At 37.8% G+C, this 15,711-nt stretch overlaps 1 protein-coding gene across 1 annotated transcript in view; it reads left to right on the top strand.

Annotated features, from left to right (window-relative positions):
• The window catches only part of NRIP1 (nuclear receptor interacting protein 1), a 226,722-nt gene extending 221,495 nt beyond the window's left edge, over positions 1-5,227 (top strand). Inside the window, exon 5 of the transcript XR_005269054.2 lies at positions 3,681-5,227. The gene's annotated coding sequence lies outside the window, so the exon portion shown is untranslated. The remainder of the gene's footprint in view (positions 1-3,680) is intronic.
• Positions 5,228-15,711: the final 10,484 nt, after the last annotated feature.

The raw sequence follows: 15,711 nt of genomic DNA, 5'->3' as shown, positions 1-15,711 counted from the left end.
TACTAGTTAGCTGAGCAAAGATATTTTTGTTTTACTGATTGAATTGCCATGAGCAAAATCTACACATAAGCAGATTCTTGGTCACATTTGAACAAGAACTAGATTTCTGCAGATTCTTTTCCTATTGATCAGTGCTATACAATTTTAACAGGGTTGAACAGTGCAGAAAAGTTGATATTTATTACCCAATTTAAAAAATAGCTGTAGGATAGCAGTGTCATTCCCCTTTCCAAATTTATTAAAATGAATTGGCTCAACTGAAAACAGCTGTGACAATTATAAATGAATCAAAGCCTAAATTGTTTCTGGGCTAGAACCTTGACTGGTGTTAGGAGGCAGGGTACCTCCCTTGTCTGTAGTAGACTTGCATCTGCATAGGATCTGATTTATTTCTAATGTGGATGGTGAAATCCTTTAGATAAAAATCATGTTATCAGTTCAAAGGCACAAACATGTTGCTCATCAAAAGTTAGACACTGTAGTTAAGTTAGAAATATTTTTGAATGGTACTTAGTTGGTGTTTTATTAGAAGTTTATTAAATTGTGCTAAATAATAGATGATTTCTAAAGGCAAGATGTGGAGATAAAATGGATATTGGGCATGAACTCACTTATTGTATAGAACATGTTTACCTGCACTGTTGTTTTATTATAATATTTGCGAAATGAATTCTCCCCAGGTTTTTATCATCTTCTGTAAACTTGTCCAGGTAAATTTCTAATTAAGCTTTTAAAGATCAATGATTGGTTTTCTTGGCATGCTTAGGAAAGCCAAGATACTAAAAGTATCCCTGTCAGAGTTCTAGATGTGCACCTTTTCTTACCAACAACTCAGGTATCCACACTAGATTGGTAAAACATTTAAGAACTCTTCAGAGGCTGATGGTGATCTTAAAAAGTGACTGCCAGAGCTGCTTTCCTGCTTCCATATCTGTAATGAGTTTCTGATTTTAATTTAGCAGAGATATAAAATTCAGTACACTGATGGAGCACGTCTAAGAATCTTGACATAGACATCTTCTTTATCTCCTTTAGTTTTGGAGTTGTTCATTTCCTCCTCAGAATTACAAGCCCTCTTTCCAGAAGGGGTCTTGAGAAAGGCAATAAGTATTATCAAAGATTTACCTGAAGAATAATATACTATACTGGCCTCAATTAGAGAACAGGCATCAGTTTAGTTCTCTTTAGATGAAGCATTTCTTCCATCCTTACTTATGAAAGGGTACAAAATTGCTGTTTCATCTCCCTTGTGGTATCTGTGATATATAAGACATCTCAAAGGAAATTTACATCAGTCTGTTATGACTTTATACCTCCCCCATCAAATAATGGCCTTGAGCATAGAACAGAGACCTGAGGGAAATATGACAGAGAAGGAAGAGAGCCAAGCAATTAATAATATTTATAATACTTCCTACATGCAGTAACCTATGATAAGGTTAGTTTCTTTTTTTCTTCAGTATTTCTTCGCATAAAAGTTGCTGCATGAAGTCAGTACAAACACACATATGAAAAATATGGAAAGGATTCCCTGTTTCAATGTGCTTGTTCAGATTTTGACAGAAGGCTAAGAATGTTTTTGGAGTATAGTAAGAAATATAATCAATTTCATTCGGTACATTACAGTCTGAATGCCCAAGGAATCCTTGTGCTCAGTGATCTCTAGACCTTGCATAGTTATTAGTGCACAACAGAAAACTTGGCTTCTTTGCAGACAGCAGGCATATTTGCTTAAATACACTCAAATAATTGAAAAAGAAATATAGTAACTACTAAATTTATGTCTAAGATAAAAATAACTAAGTGAAAAAAATATTTTGTATGTGTATAATTAGTGGATTACCAGACCACCACACATACAATACTGAATAAAAGAAACTGTAGGAAAAGCAAGAAGGATCACTTGAGAAGAATACAAACAATGAATAGCACATTACTCTCCTTTACTTGATTTGAGTACACTATTGAGCAAGGCGCTACTTAGCATACAGGGGCCAGAATCTGGCTTTGAGGACATAACAGCTGATATAAAAAGTCAGCATGTCAAGTTACACTACTAAGTGGAGCTGATTTTATGGTGGGCTTTTCACACAGGTGAGATTACCTAGTTTTTAATTACTAAAGACAGAATGCTTTAACATGGATTCACTGGAGGACATATCAGTTGTCATTTTGCTGGTTTCAGTAAGTGCTGTGAGGTCCCAGTTGTTACTGTCTGTGAAATATGCATTGTAAATCTTATCCTATGTGAATATCCTTGGTTATTGATTCTTCTGTGAACTTGGCAGGCCTGTCAATAAAGGAAAAAAAAAAATTAAAAGAAAATCAGTGTCCTTGCCTTATGCAGTAACCTGAACAGTTCTTGGGAAAGAGTCCAGTACAGGCACAGTAGTATGGTTAATTAAAGCAGTAACATCATTAGCATACTAATTTAGTAGCATGTAAATGTTGCGTCTGTGCATATTGGAGAAACATCGTGCTTATTTTGCTTTTTTTTTTTTTTTTTTTTTTCTTGTTTTATATTTTTCTGGAACTATGTACATGGAGTAAACATAGAAATGGAGTAAACATAAAAATGCTAAACCAGTCAACCAGTACCCAAATTAAAAGTTATATAGTTGTTACACTGACAGAAAGAGCACAATATTATTGTCTTATATAGGCACAAGAAGTCTCGAAGCTGTTCTGAGATCGCTAGTAAGGAAGAAGACTTTGAAAACTCCTTATTCTCCTGGATTCACAAAGACATATTAATTTCTGTGGGTCAGGTTTCTCTAGTCTGATGTTGAACTGTGGTTTATTACTTTAGATTGTAAATCCAGCAGGACAGTACCACTACTGTCTGAACAATGGTCAAATGCAAACTGGGAATGTTATGCAGAGAAATATTTTTTTTTTCTCTCTTTCAGATATCATTAATTAATTGCAGGATGCATGGCATACATTACAGAGCTACAGAATGATACTGAATCTCTGCTCCAGTCTCTGCCCTAAATTTTATGGAGCTATGTTCTCCCAGTGCTTCTATTTAGACATCAATTTAAAAAAAAATAAAATGAAAAAATGGTGCTGACTGAAAAACATAACACTACTTTTTCAACAATCCTAAAAACTGGAATAATGAAAATTTCAATACCTAACCTACTGCTAGTGTAAATAAAACATTCACTGTGTCTTGCACTAAGTGATCATTTAAGAGAAGAATTTGAAGTATATGTACATTAAATAGAAAGTGTAAAAATCTGCCCTCCTATGCATACAATAGCTGTTTTGAAAGATTTGTAACCAAATAAGTATAAATTTTGGTCCTTATTAAATCATAGTAGAACTACTTAGGATAATGCTTGCAAGAATTCAATGCAGTGTAATAATAATAATAAAAAAATCTACCTTATTTTGAGTTGGAAAAACAGACTATCAAGACTGTAGCCTCATGCCTGCAATCTGTAATTTAATATGCATTTTTATCACTAAGGACCTTATTGTCATGGTTCATCCACCTGGTAACAGAGAACATAAAAATAGATATTGACACTGCAAACCTAGTGTGAGATCACTTTGCTGCTTCAAATTCATTGTGGGCTTATGGAAGGAAATGAACTTTCGGATTTTCCCATCAAAAAGATGGAAAAATATCAATCAAAGCAAAATCCTAACAGTGTCATCACTTTACCTTTCAGCGCTGAGATTGACTTGGGAATTCTGCCAATCTACAAAGAAACCAGGGTCTCTTGGAGAGATCGCTAACATGCTATCTGAAGTAGCAATGAAGATCAAACTTACAAGGAACTTAAACATCCATGTCAATGAAAAGCAACAGAGTAACAACTTTATTCAAGCTTTATTTTAAGTATTTTATTTTATTTTAGGTGACCTCAAAGACCACGCTTAGGGTTGGTCCTTCTGATTTCTCACATTCTGTGTATAAATACAAGGACATGCAAGAATTACCCCTGCCTTCGGCAGACATTTGCACCATGTTTTCTTTCTATCAAAAAGCTAAGAAAACTTTTCATGTTCACTTCTCCTCAGAGGATCTAAGCTGCTTAGAAATTCATATTACTTACCTGCCAGAGAAGAAGCTGTTACTGCCTATTATTTCTTACTAGTAATGGAAACCTGATTGGGGAGGTATGTAAGAAAATGTATTTCCTAGCTGTTCTTTATTTATGCATTTTCCACTGGAAAGCTTCCAGTCTTTTGGACTGACCCTTCCTGACATTGAAGCATTTCTGATGAAACAAACTACTGCTAGGTAAAAATTTTACAAGGGTTTTGTCCAAGTTTTCTACTCCTTTTGGTTGTGCTTTCGAAGTCACCTTTTGCAGTCAAAGTGCAGAGCTGTGGTAGGACAGCAGAGGGAGATAGTGCTCAAAAGAGGAAGAAAGGATTAGGCTGCCTTCACAGCACAGCCACCACCAGTAATTACCCAGTGATTAGTGTTCAGACCAGTAGCAGCCCTCTATTGGAAAGAAATAAAGACTACAATTAAATTAATTTGCTCTATTGCGGATGAACAATGGTGTAAATAATTGGCAGCATGTTGTCTCTCTACACATCTCCATTGGCCAACAGCAGCAGTGGCCTCCAGAAGTGGGCCCTGGTAACTTTGCCAGTTGTCCTGGCAGTAATCCAGTTAGTTCCCTTGTTGGTAATTCCTCTCAGGTAGTGACCTTGCTGGGTTACAGCAGCATGCTGTACTGACTTTATTAAGGTGTGCCCTTTATTGAGAGTGTGTTTAGTGCATGTGTTGGGTCTCTAATTAAAATGCTAAAATATGGTTCCAGGATAAAGTTTAACAGATTATTATCTTTCCAACGCAGAAGGAAGAGAGTGCTAGGACATATCTGTTTAAAGTGACTGTGCAAATGACATTTTGATGTTCCATATTTATAGTATTTTCCACCAGTAACTTGCATATTAAGGGCTAGATTATACCAGCACTGCCCCAGGAAGAGATCAGAGAATGAATCTGAGTCACAACCACTCTCTCCTGACCCTTTTGTCTGTACCCTTTGCCTGTACCCTTTTGTGTTTTCCCTGGCTGGGTAGTCGTTTTGACCAAGATAGCAGTAAAGCTACCTTCTTCTATGCTGACCTATGTATCCCTGGCCATGCAGATTTTAGCCTCTAGTTTTCAAGTAAACCAGAGCATGGTCAATAATATCTGATCTGAAACTCAAGCTCTAGTTTTAACTCACCTGTTCCAATATGAGTTGCACTTGTTTAATGACGTGAGAAGACTATCTTTTCCTCTCACTACAGCATCTGACTGTGTTGGGAATCACAACCTCTTGGCTTCGTCAGTGGAGCTTATGTGAATCTCCCTGCAGAATTTTTTTTTTTTTTTGTTTTACCTTTTAAATGTTCTTACGGAGATTTGGGGGAAAATAAATAAATAAATAAATAAATCTAAGAGCTCCTGCAAGCTCCAAGTGTAATTACAGATGGCCAGTCACTGGTTGGTCAGATGCAGCTGCAGCAGGATGGTGCCAAATTTCCATCTGTTTCCGAAACTGTCTTTGTTGGTGGCAGGTCTAATGATTTTTAGCTGGTGGACGTCCCTACTGAGGGCCACTAAGCAGAAGCCTTGTGCCGTGGTGCTGGGTTGGTGCCAGCATATGTGTTGCTGCATGGGCTTGGTGCGAGAGGGAAGCAGGCTTCAGAAAGGCTTCCTGAGTGAAATCCTGGCTGGGAGTAGACACTGCTGTCTCCAAGGTAAGAGCTACCCCTGGTCCTTATGTTACCAATGCTTCATAAATCAGAGTGATAGCCATAAAAAAAATGGCTCCCTACTTTGGTAGTCATCAAAATCCCTCAGCAGTCACTTTATTTTTATTTTTCCCCCCTCTAATTGAGATAATCGTTGCAAAATAGCCTTGCCCAATTGCATTACTGAAGCCTTTTAGCATGGTATTTCCATTTGATAGTAAATCATTAGGGTAGGATGCAGCCAGGACCAACCCCAGCCCTGGGATGGCTTTCAGTGGAGCTTAGGCCAAGTCTGGGATTCAGCCCTGCCATAGCCCTGGGCCTCACTGGTCTGGGTGCCACCCTGCCCCTGTCTGCCCCTTCCTGGCCAGGCCTGGGGCCGGTGGTGGTTCCTGGGTATGGCTAGGCTGTGGCTGACTCTGGTCACCATCACCAGGCTGGTCCAGCTCACCTTCCTAGGGCTGGTCAGTGCGGGACACACCACAACACCCTGGTGGCCCTGCAGCCCTGAGCCATGCTGGCTCTGAGCTGGCTCTGAGGCCTAGCAGAGTATAGGGGGTCACTCTCAGGCCACTAACACCTGCAGCAGGATGGCTTCCAAATTAGTGAACCAGTTACTAAATTTGGACTTTCCCAGATTTTCCAAGGGCTGTATATTTAGGTTTAATTAGTCACATGTGCCTGTCCAAAGCTGAGTAAGAACGTTGCAGACCTACGGGCCTTATAACTTAACAGAAAAGACAATAATAATATAAATAAATAAATAAATAAATTTAGGAGTGCAAAGTAAAATAATTTATTTCCTTGCCATGTGGAGCTTCTGGAAACACAGACTTGCCGTACTGTATCATCCATCTTTCTTTGATATCATTACTCCAACAACAGCTGAACTAGGACTGCAATAGTCAGAGGAATTGCTGCTTTGCAGCAGAACATCCCAGTTGAGCTCAGGGTAGCAAGTCAGAGGCAGATCACTTTAATTTACTAGCAGATTCCTCTAGGAAACAGCCCCAGAGGGAGTCCTCTAGTGAATACTGTATTTTTGTCCTGTTTCTCTTTCTAACTCAAAAGAAAAAAAAAAAAAAAGAAAAGAAAAAAAAAAAAGAGGCATTCTCAAGTATGAAGTTCTTCTGTTCTGAGCATCAGTGCATTGGATCAGCATCCAATTTCAAATGAATCACCTTGTGCCTCATGCTTATTGAAACAGTGTGACCTCTCCAGAAAGGATGCAAAATGGGTTTTGTTCCTTGGACAAATCTTCCTCTTTAAGTCTTTTAGGCCTTCTCTTTCCATATTCTTGCCTGTCCTACCAGTGTTACTGGGCTTGTGTTCTTCCAGGTTGATGGTTTTCATCTCCATCGAGGAGATGAAAAGGGGGAACAAGGAAAAAAATGTGAATGGCACAGTCCAAGTGTTTTTGAAGCATTGTCTGACTATCTGGGGTTTTACATATTTCAAGCTATTTTTCACTGGAAAGGTCATTTTAAAATTAGAAGACTCTCTGATTTTAACATCGAATTTGATTGTATATCTTAAATTCTTGATAAAATTAGACACTAAGTCTTTTGTGATTTCACTAGGATAACAAGTTTTCTTCATCATTTTCTCATACAATGTATCTGCACCATCTGGAAATAAAAATGTGAAGATAAGTAAGAATCTACATGTAGGTGTCAATAAGGCAGCAACTAGACAGCAATGAGATACCGCTCCAACAGCTACACTGCTGTGTGCACTGCAGTCTCCTAAATATTACTAGGAGCTCTACTTCCCCATATCTCTACCATACATTGGCTTATGAACATTTCAAAAAGTGAGTTTCCACTAGAAGTTTTTGCATGTATCTCCACAGCAGAAAAAAAAGCAGACCTCTATGCTTAAAAGTCAAATTGACATAACAGTTGGGAAAGATTTAATGCTTCAATCTTTTGTTGATTAATTTGAAAAAAAAATATGTTTCTCTTTGTGTTTTCTTGCATTAAGCAATTTCTGTTAAAAGGAGGAAAAGAAGGGAGGATTTAATAAGTAAGTGCCTTGCCTTTTAAAAGAGACAGCACTATAGATTTCTAATAAAGTCAGATTTGGGGCTATTTATCCTAAAATAGAAGTGTTCATCCTTAAAAAGTCACTGAGTGAGAAAAAGAACTCCTTTGCAGATACCCCACTAGGTGTTAGAGAAAGACATTAAACAGTTGAAATCTTATCTCTATCTCTTTTTTTTAGTGGGCATATTTATTTGAAGAGGTAGATGAGGGCATTGTTGGGAGGTAGTGGGGAAGGTTGTTTTAGTGGGTCTCCCGTTTTGACTAAGGAACCTTCAGATGTGAATATTTATCTGAACACACAAGTTCTGGGGATTCATTCAGCCTAACTTGATTGTTCAATGGGCAACATCTGGTTCTGGCAGAGTCAGCACCCCCACCAGCTTCAGTGGGACTAGTACTGTAGGGTTCAGCCCCATGTGAGCTGAACAGAGAAGAAGCTTTTAGCTTAAGAAGAGAGAACAATCAATGACAGAATAAATCCACTGAAAGAAGGACAGAAAACATTATTACAGTGTTCTGTTAATCTTGGGGAAAGTATTGAAAGTATTTTGCCACTGTGAATGAGACAGGGCTTCAGAAGGGGTTAAGACAAGTTGAGTGCACACAATTCCTTGGTATTTTTTTGTCACTTAGTGGTGTGTTTGTGTTTCTATTGTTATTGTTAGTAGTAGTAGTAGTATTGTATCTAATTGAGCAGGGATTTGTCTGTTGTTTTGTTGTTGCTATTTTCATTTTTTTTTTCTGGTGTGATGTGTTTGATTCAGTTTTTTTTTGGGGGGGATAACTTTATCCCAGGATAGCTATATTGAAACAGAAAGTTAAACTAGAGTGAGGTAGAAAGAGTACTTTCAGAGTGTGGAACAAGCAATGAGAGACAGTTTCTCTGATGTCAAAGGTATGTGAAAACATACTTGGTTAGAGAGCTGATATATTACATTAGAAGGCAGTTGTAAATACAGTGTATGCTTCAGAATATTCATCTCCAACTCATCCATTAAATAAAACTGGAATTGCAGGAGACAACTGGGCTGTAAGGAGTATTTCAAGTCAAATGATAATTTCGAAGATCACTACAGAAGAAAAGAGGTGGAGAATAATTCAGACAACAAATAATTATAGACAGTTGAAGTGAACATCCACTTGGTGCAAACAGTGTGGGAAGAGTGAATACAGGTTATCAAAAATAATAGGGATAAAGCAAAAGAAACTGTAGCTCATGTGTTGAAGAAGCTCATGAACAAAGAAAATATATGTGAAAATTTGTAGCAGTTCCTGGTGGCTGATGGGGGTGGGGAGGAAGACACGGAATAGGGAGAAAGATGAGCCTTGAGTGTGAATAAAGCTGACAGTGGCCTAAAGCATACCTAGCAAAGCTGAAATTTAATCCTGGAGAGGGCTTTCAGTGAGAAAAGGAGCAGCCGAGGGCAGGATGAGAAGGGAAGCATGCAGATTATAGAACAAACCAGGGGTGAGGCCAATGGAAGGAGCCAGGGGAAATGAGATAAAATGATAAAGGGACTTGGAGAAGAGAAGGATTATCTGAAAACTCAGAAAATGTGGTAGAGCTTTAAGGAGATAGTGTCCTTAATTTTCATCCAGCAACCCTGCAGCAAGTCTTACAAAGACATACCAGAAATCTTTATTCAGTGGTAATCTCTAACTGTCATAATGGCCCCTTGGAGGTTTTGGCAGACTCCAATTTAAAATAGCTGTAAGATGCACTGACATGAAGCAACTCAGCATAGCTTCAAGAGATCTTAAAGCTGCCCTATCTCAAAGAAAAGTCTTCACCTGCAACTCTGGGTCTTGAGTTCAGCTTTGTATTTCAGTTTCTCCAAGTAGCTTCTGGTTGTTTCACCAGTTAATCCAGTGATTTATTTCCCTGAGCAATGTCACCAAAGGTAATGCTGGCAGGGAGAAAAAAAAAAAAAAGGCACGACTGTGAAGTAGGCTTCAGTAACTGCTGCAAGACCTATGGACAGTGGGCTCATGGACACTTGATGTTTTAGTGGCATTCAGAAACTTTAAGCAATTGTATTAATATGCTTAATGACCACGGATAGTTATTAGACCTAAGCAGGGTGTTGCTTCCTTAGTGTAGTGGCTTATTTCTGGCCTTGTCATTTAAGAGCATGAATATCTAATCCTCTGGTAATTGTAGTTTCTTTGTGCCTACAGGTTCATAGGACAGGCTTTTTCAGAAATGATGTATAATCCTCCTAGAAGAAATAGATAGAAGTTTTGTATCTCATAGTGTTGTTTATTAGGAATTTTTTTGCATCTTAAATGAGGAGGATGGAATAAAATGTTGCAGGTGAAATATATCTTGAGCTCACCTGCCTCCATCTGGAAGCATTTTACAGTTCTGAACCTAGCCTTCTATATGCTCCTTAGGGTCACAGTAGCAAAGAGTGCTAAATGCCTGAATGAGATATGCTGGCAGATACAGTGACAATACGCATGATGGGAAAAGGGACTTGTTTTGCAAATGTTGTGTGCTGCATTCCATTCTCTAGGAAGTGAAGGGATATCCTGCAAGGAGTACTGATGCTAGGAGTGACTATCTTACATGCATTTATCTGTCTAGAGATAGAGAGAGTGAGATGAGTCATGATATTTAGAGTATACCACAGTTTGGGCTTACTGAGATATCCCAGAGCTCAAAACCTCATACTAAATCCGTAAGACTCAAAGGATCTCTTTTCATCTAGGTTCTTGGTGAACTTAAATGCTTCCACAAATACAGCTGCTGTCAGTTAGGAGAGCTGGATAAAGAGCAAAAGGAGAAAAGGGAAGAACAAATGGATGTTTATGGCTGCTTAGGATATGCTTATGCAGTATGTATCTAATTTTCCTTACACTTTTTATTTTTTTGAAAGAAAAAGTTTGCAACCAAAGTCACACCAGAAGTCTGATTCTCAGTTTAATCATGCTGCCTTTGCTCACTCTGGTGCATAATTTAGGTGAATTGAGCATGTGAGTTAGCAAATTATTTACTTAGGTAGAGGGAGAGAAAAGAGAAGTAGACCTGGAGATATGTGATTTACACTGTCTAAGGACATTCCTTCACTGAAGTCAGAGATAGACTTCAAACTAGTACAAATAGCTGACAAGGAAAAACATAAGAGATAAAACTATTACATAAGAAAAACTTGGCTGTGATTATGATGTCTCCCTACGGCAGTAGGATGGACAAAGAGGAAAGCGGGAAGTGTAATTACTCATGAACAACATAAGTGATTAATGTTTTTTTTTTCTTTTCATTTCTTCATGAATTTTGTGTGTAAGAGGTCACAGTTTTCTCAGTTGTTCCTTATTTTAAATTATTTGTAAGATTGTTCCTGTAAATAATTCATACTGTAACTCATCTGCGAGGATACTACAGGAAGACTTTTTAATGAGTGTGTAGGTCTATTAGGAATTGTCTTATTTCCCTCCATCCATTGACTTCACAGGTATTAGTGATGATGATGATGATGATGATTATTTATTACCATCATGAATGCATATCAAAAAATAGTATTTAATAGTTATAAGCTACACCTGCCTTTGAGTTTTCATAGAAACAAATACAGTCCCACTTGGAAAATGGCAGGTCCTTATAGACAAAAGCTTTCTAAGAAAAGAGGGCTCTGGAAGCTGGATTCAGTGAAGCATTAATAAAGCCAAGGGGGGCAGATGAATGTTCTTATCTCTGTAAGGGAGATGGTTCTCAATAACCAGCTTTTAGTGCCAAAACCTCCTTCACTGCAGTCAGCGTTATTTACCAAGATCAATAGACAATTCAAAGGCTCAGAAAGAATTGTGTCATTGCTAGTTTTCAATCTTACTTTAACATATAGAACTTAAAAAGTCTGGGGCTGGTTTTCACACAGAGGTAACTGACAGGTAAACCACATAGCTGTCATAAATTTGATACAGGTTCCCAGAATCAGAACATTTTTTAAAAAATGCATGCAGTTTGTTAACAGCACTGCAGCCTCTGGTCACAACGGGTCAGAACCTGCCCTTTCAATGAAAACAACTAAAACAAGAGGGTATAATAGAAACACCGGAGGTTTCTTTGAGTGAAACAAGGCTAGTTGAAAACTGTTTAATTTGTAAAATATGTTTATGGGTCCTACTGCCACATGGAAATCACCATGTTCCATTATAGCATTTATATTTCTCTCCTGTCTAACTGGTTATGTCAACAGGGAAAACGCTACATGAGTAGGCACTGGAATGTGTTCTGATGTTGACCAGGAACAGAAACATGGGCATTTGTGGAAACTGATGACCCAGACATTTTAATGCTGCAAAATTACTGGTCAAATATATAAATGTAAGATTTATAACACCTTAATTTGAATTCTTATTGCTTTTATCTTCACAATTTGGGATGAGGTCATAACACAAATGATGCAGCTTGAGTGTGCTTTGACAAGCCAGCTTTGTCAAAGTGAAGATTTGAAGATCTTCAGCGAAGCAAAGATTAATGAGCTATTCTAAAATTGAGATTTATATGTTGTTTGTACAAAATAAGTATAAAAATGAACAAAATGGGCTGTCTGCTGAAGTACTCATGACGTACAGAATGTTTAGTTTAATAATCAATGATGCAAAAATTCCAGGAAAGAAGTTTTTTCAAGCACTGTATCATAGAATCATAGTATTATTCAGGTTGGAAAAGTCCTCTAAGATCATCTAGTCCAACTTTAACTTAATACTGAAGTCCACCACTAAAGCATGCTACTGAGTTTAAAATCTACATGTTTCTTGAAGAATTCCAGGGATGGTGACTCAACCACTTACTTGGGCAGCCTATTCCAACAGTGCACAACACTATCAGTGAAGAAATTTCTTCTAATATCCAACCTAAATCTCCTCTGGTTCAAGTTAAGGCTGTTTCCACTTGTCTTATCACTTATCAAATCATGACACATTTGTACCATTGCTTTGGAACAGTTGCCATGCCTCTTCTCTGCTATTCATTCCCTATGTTTTTTTTTTTTTTTTTTTTTTTTTTGTTGTTGTTGTTTGTTTGTTTTTGCTACCATTACTCTGGGGCTGTTAGTTCTGACTTCAGTGTAAGATAAGGGTGAGTTGTTTCATCATGATAACATAATATTAATTGAAAACCAAGTTCTTTATCTTTTAATTGAAGAGCAGTATCTTCACAAACTTAAATACTCAGAAATTTCTTTCTGTATTTCTTCAGCAGGACTCACTCCCAAGATGCCCGGGTTGCACTGGAAAATATATCTAAAATAAATGTAAAAGTAGTTTATTCAAAAACTCCACAAACAAAGAAAGCATAAGAAAAAACACGAAAACTTCAACATTTGTGTATCTTAGATCCAAAGATCTCAAGGTACTTGCTGTGTGTGGTCATTCTAAGCATCCTTCATTTCTGTTTTTAGAGACATTTTTCTTTGAACATTAAGCAGACAAATTATTCAGATTCACTACTGTATTTATATTCCAACAGATGCTTTATCATTGCTGTTATTTGATGTGTATCTATATGCATTTTCTTCTTCCATCACAGAAACTCCTTTACTTTGGAAGCTAGCAGCTGTTACTATTGAGCAATATTCAGTATAATCACATGGTACCTTGGAATGTGACATGAGATAGAACACCACAGCTGGTGAAATAAGGATGTAGTTAGGTGATATACAATTACATTAGTAGGACTTCTCAAAGGACATTTTGATGAAATGCTCTAATGCTGTGCAAAGCTGCAAAATATTTCTGATGATCAGAAGTGGTCACACTGTTTTGTATGATCAGAAATAGGATAAAATAGCACAAAACATTTTTATTTTAACAGTATGCTAGTATGAGACATTTCATGCTATAGTGTCGTCCATAGTGGAACAGATAGAAAGTCTATTGATCCCTTTTCTTCTATCAGCAGGTGAACTACAAACATCCAGGAAATACTGCACTCATCACCCTGATCTTGAGAAGCAATGTCTTATGTTCTTCAGTATACATACATGTAAAAGTAGCTATACAAGAGGGGAAGTTCTTGCAGTTTTCCATAGAGACTAGAGGGCGTGTGACATTCAGAATCTACTCAGAGGAATAAGGGAAAGCTGGAAGGGGGAATCACGTTCCTGTCTGTGTGGTATTTTCCTAATCACATACTTAATGAAAATTATGTGGCAGGGTCACTATAAATCAGGTTAACCATATGGTAAACACAGTGGTTGCTTCGTAATGCATGGGCTTGCGAAGGATTAGAACAGATTTAGAATTCCATTGAAGAAAGTAATGAACTGCATTTCAACATAGAGAAAGTAATCTCAGATAAGCGGAAAGTACAGTCAATTTGACAGCGCGTTGAAGAGGTTCAAAAGGTGAACTATAAAAGTCATGCAAAACCACTGAGGAGATTCACTAAGGTGAAGTACTTTTATTTGTTTATTGTGCTGTAAATTTCTTGGAGTTCTGCAAATGAACTGCATGCAAGATCAGATCTATTAAAAGTAACTCTCAAAACACAAGAGCCTAAAGAAGTACTTAGCTTAAAAAGCAGATAAAATGTCTCAGAGATCCTTCAAATAAAAAAACAAAACAAAACAAAACAAAAAAAAAACCACAAAAAAACAAACACTAGTGGATTATGTTGATTCTAAATGTTCAGCAAATGATCAATAGATCAAAATAATATGCAAAATGTGCTCCATAGGGTACACAGTCAGAATCTTTAAAATTAGATGAGGACATATTTTAAATCTCCAAAATCTGAAGGGACTGGAAATAAAATAAGATAAAATAAAATAAAAGTTTTCCCTAACTTACGTTTTATGAACAGAACTTGAACCGCCAAACCATAAAAGGCGTCTCTCCCTAGTTATATAACAAACTGTAAACAAACTAGTTTCTAGATTTTTTTATTTATTTGGATGTGACACCTATGTTCCCAGTGGAACCGCATATAGATCTTTTTCAAAACAAAGAGCAATGGCATAGAAATCAGTATGCAAGCAATAGCATCAGTATGCCTCAATATCACTAGCAGGCTGCCCTGGATTCTAGACTTGATGTGTCATAATAATTTATTTGCTTGCATGGTGTTGTATATTGTGCCTAAATTAGCTGTTGGCATAGGTAGATACTTCATGAGTACTGAATTCTTACCCTTTCTTTATGCTGTTTAACTGTACGAGGTTCAACAAGGCTACGTGCTGGGTCCTGCACTTGGAGCACAACAACCCCATTCAACATTTATTACAGGCTGGGGGAAGAGTGGCTGGAAAGCTGCTTGGTGGAAAGGGATTTGGGGGTGTTGGTCGATTGTCAGCTGAATATGAGCCAGCTGTGTGCTCAGGTGGCCAAGAAGGCAGACAGCAACCTGGCATGCATAGTGTGGCCAGCAGGGCTAGGGAAGTGATTGTCCCCCTGTATCTGGCTCTGGTGAGGCCACACCATACCGTGTCTGTCGAATATTGTGTTCAGTCTGGGGTCCCTCACTACAAGAAGGACATTGAGGTGCTGGAGTGTGTCCAAAGAAAGGTAACAAAGCTGCTGAAGGGTCTAGAGACCAAGTCTTATGAGGAGCGGCTGGGGGAACTGGGGTTATTTAGCCTAGAGAAAAGGAGGCTCAAGGGAGATTTTATTGCTCTCTACAACTACCTCAAAGGAAGTTCTTGTAAGGTATAGATCGGTCTCTTCTCCCAAACAAAAAGCAATAAGAAAAAAGGAAATGGCCTCATTTATGCCAGGGGAGGCTTAGGTTGGATATTAGGAAAAAATTCTTCACTGAAAGGGTTGTGCAGCATTGGAACAGGCTGCCTGGGGAAGTAGCTGAGTTACCATCCCTGGAAGTATTCAAAGATGTGTAGCTGTGCTGGTTAGGAACATTGTTTAGTGGAGTAGACTTGGCAGCGCTAGGTTAATAATTTCACTTGACGATCTTAGAGGTCTAAGGTTTTTAACCTAAGTGATTCTATGATTCTATGGG

This window comes from Anas platyrhynchos, chromosome 1 (assembly GCF_047663525.1).
Source record: "Anas platyrhynchos isolate ZD024472 breed Pekin duck chromosome 1, IASCAAS_PekinDuck_T2T, whole genome shotgun sequence".
NCBI lineage: Eukaryota > Metazoa > Chordata > Aves > Anseriformes > Anatidae > Anas > Anas platyrhynchos.
Note: the sequence above shows the minus strand (reverse complement) of the source record. Positions and strands in the feature narration are given on the sequence as shown.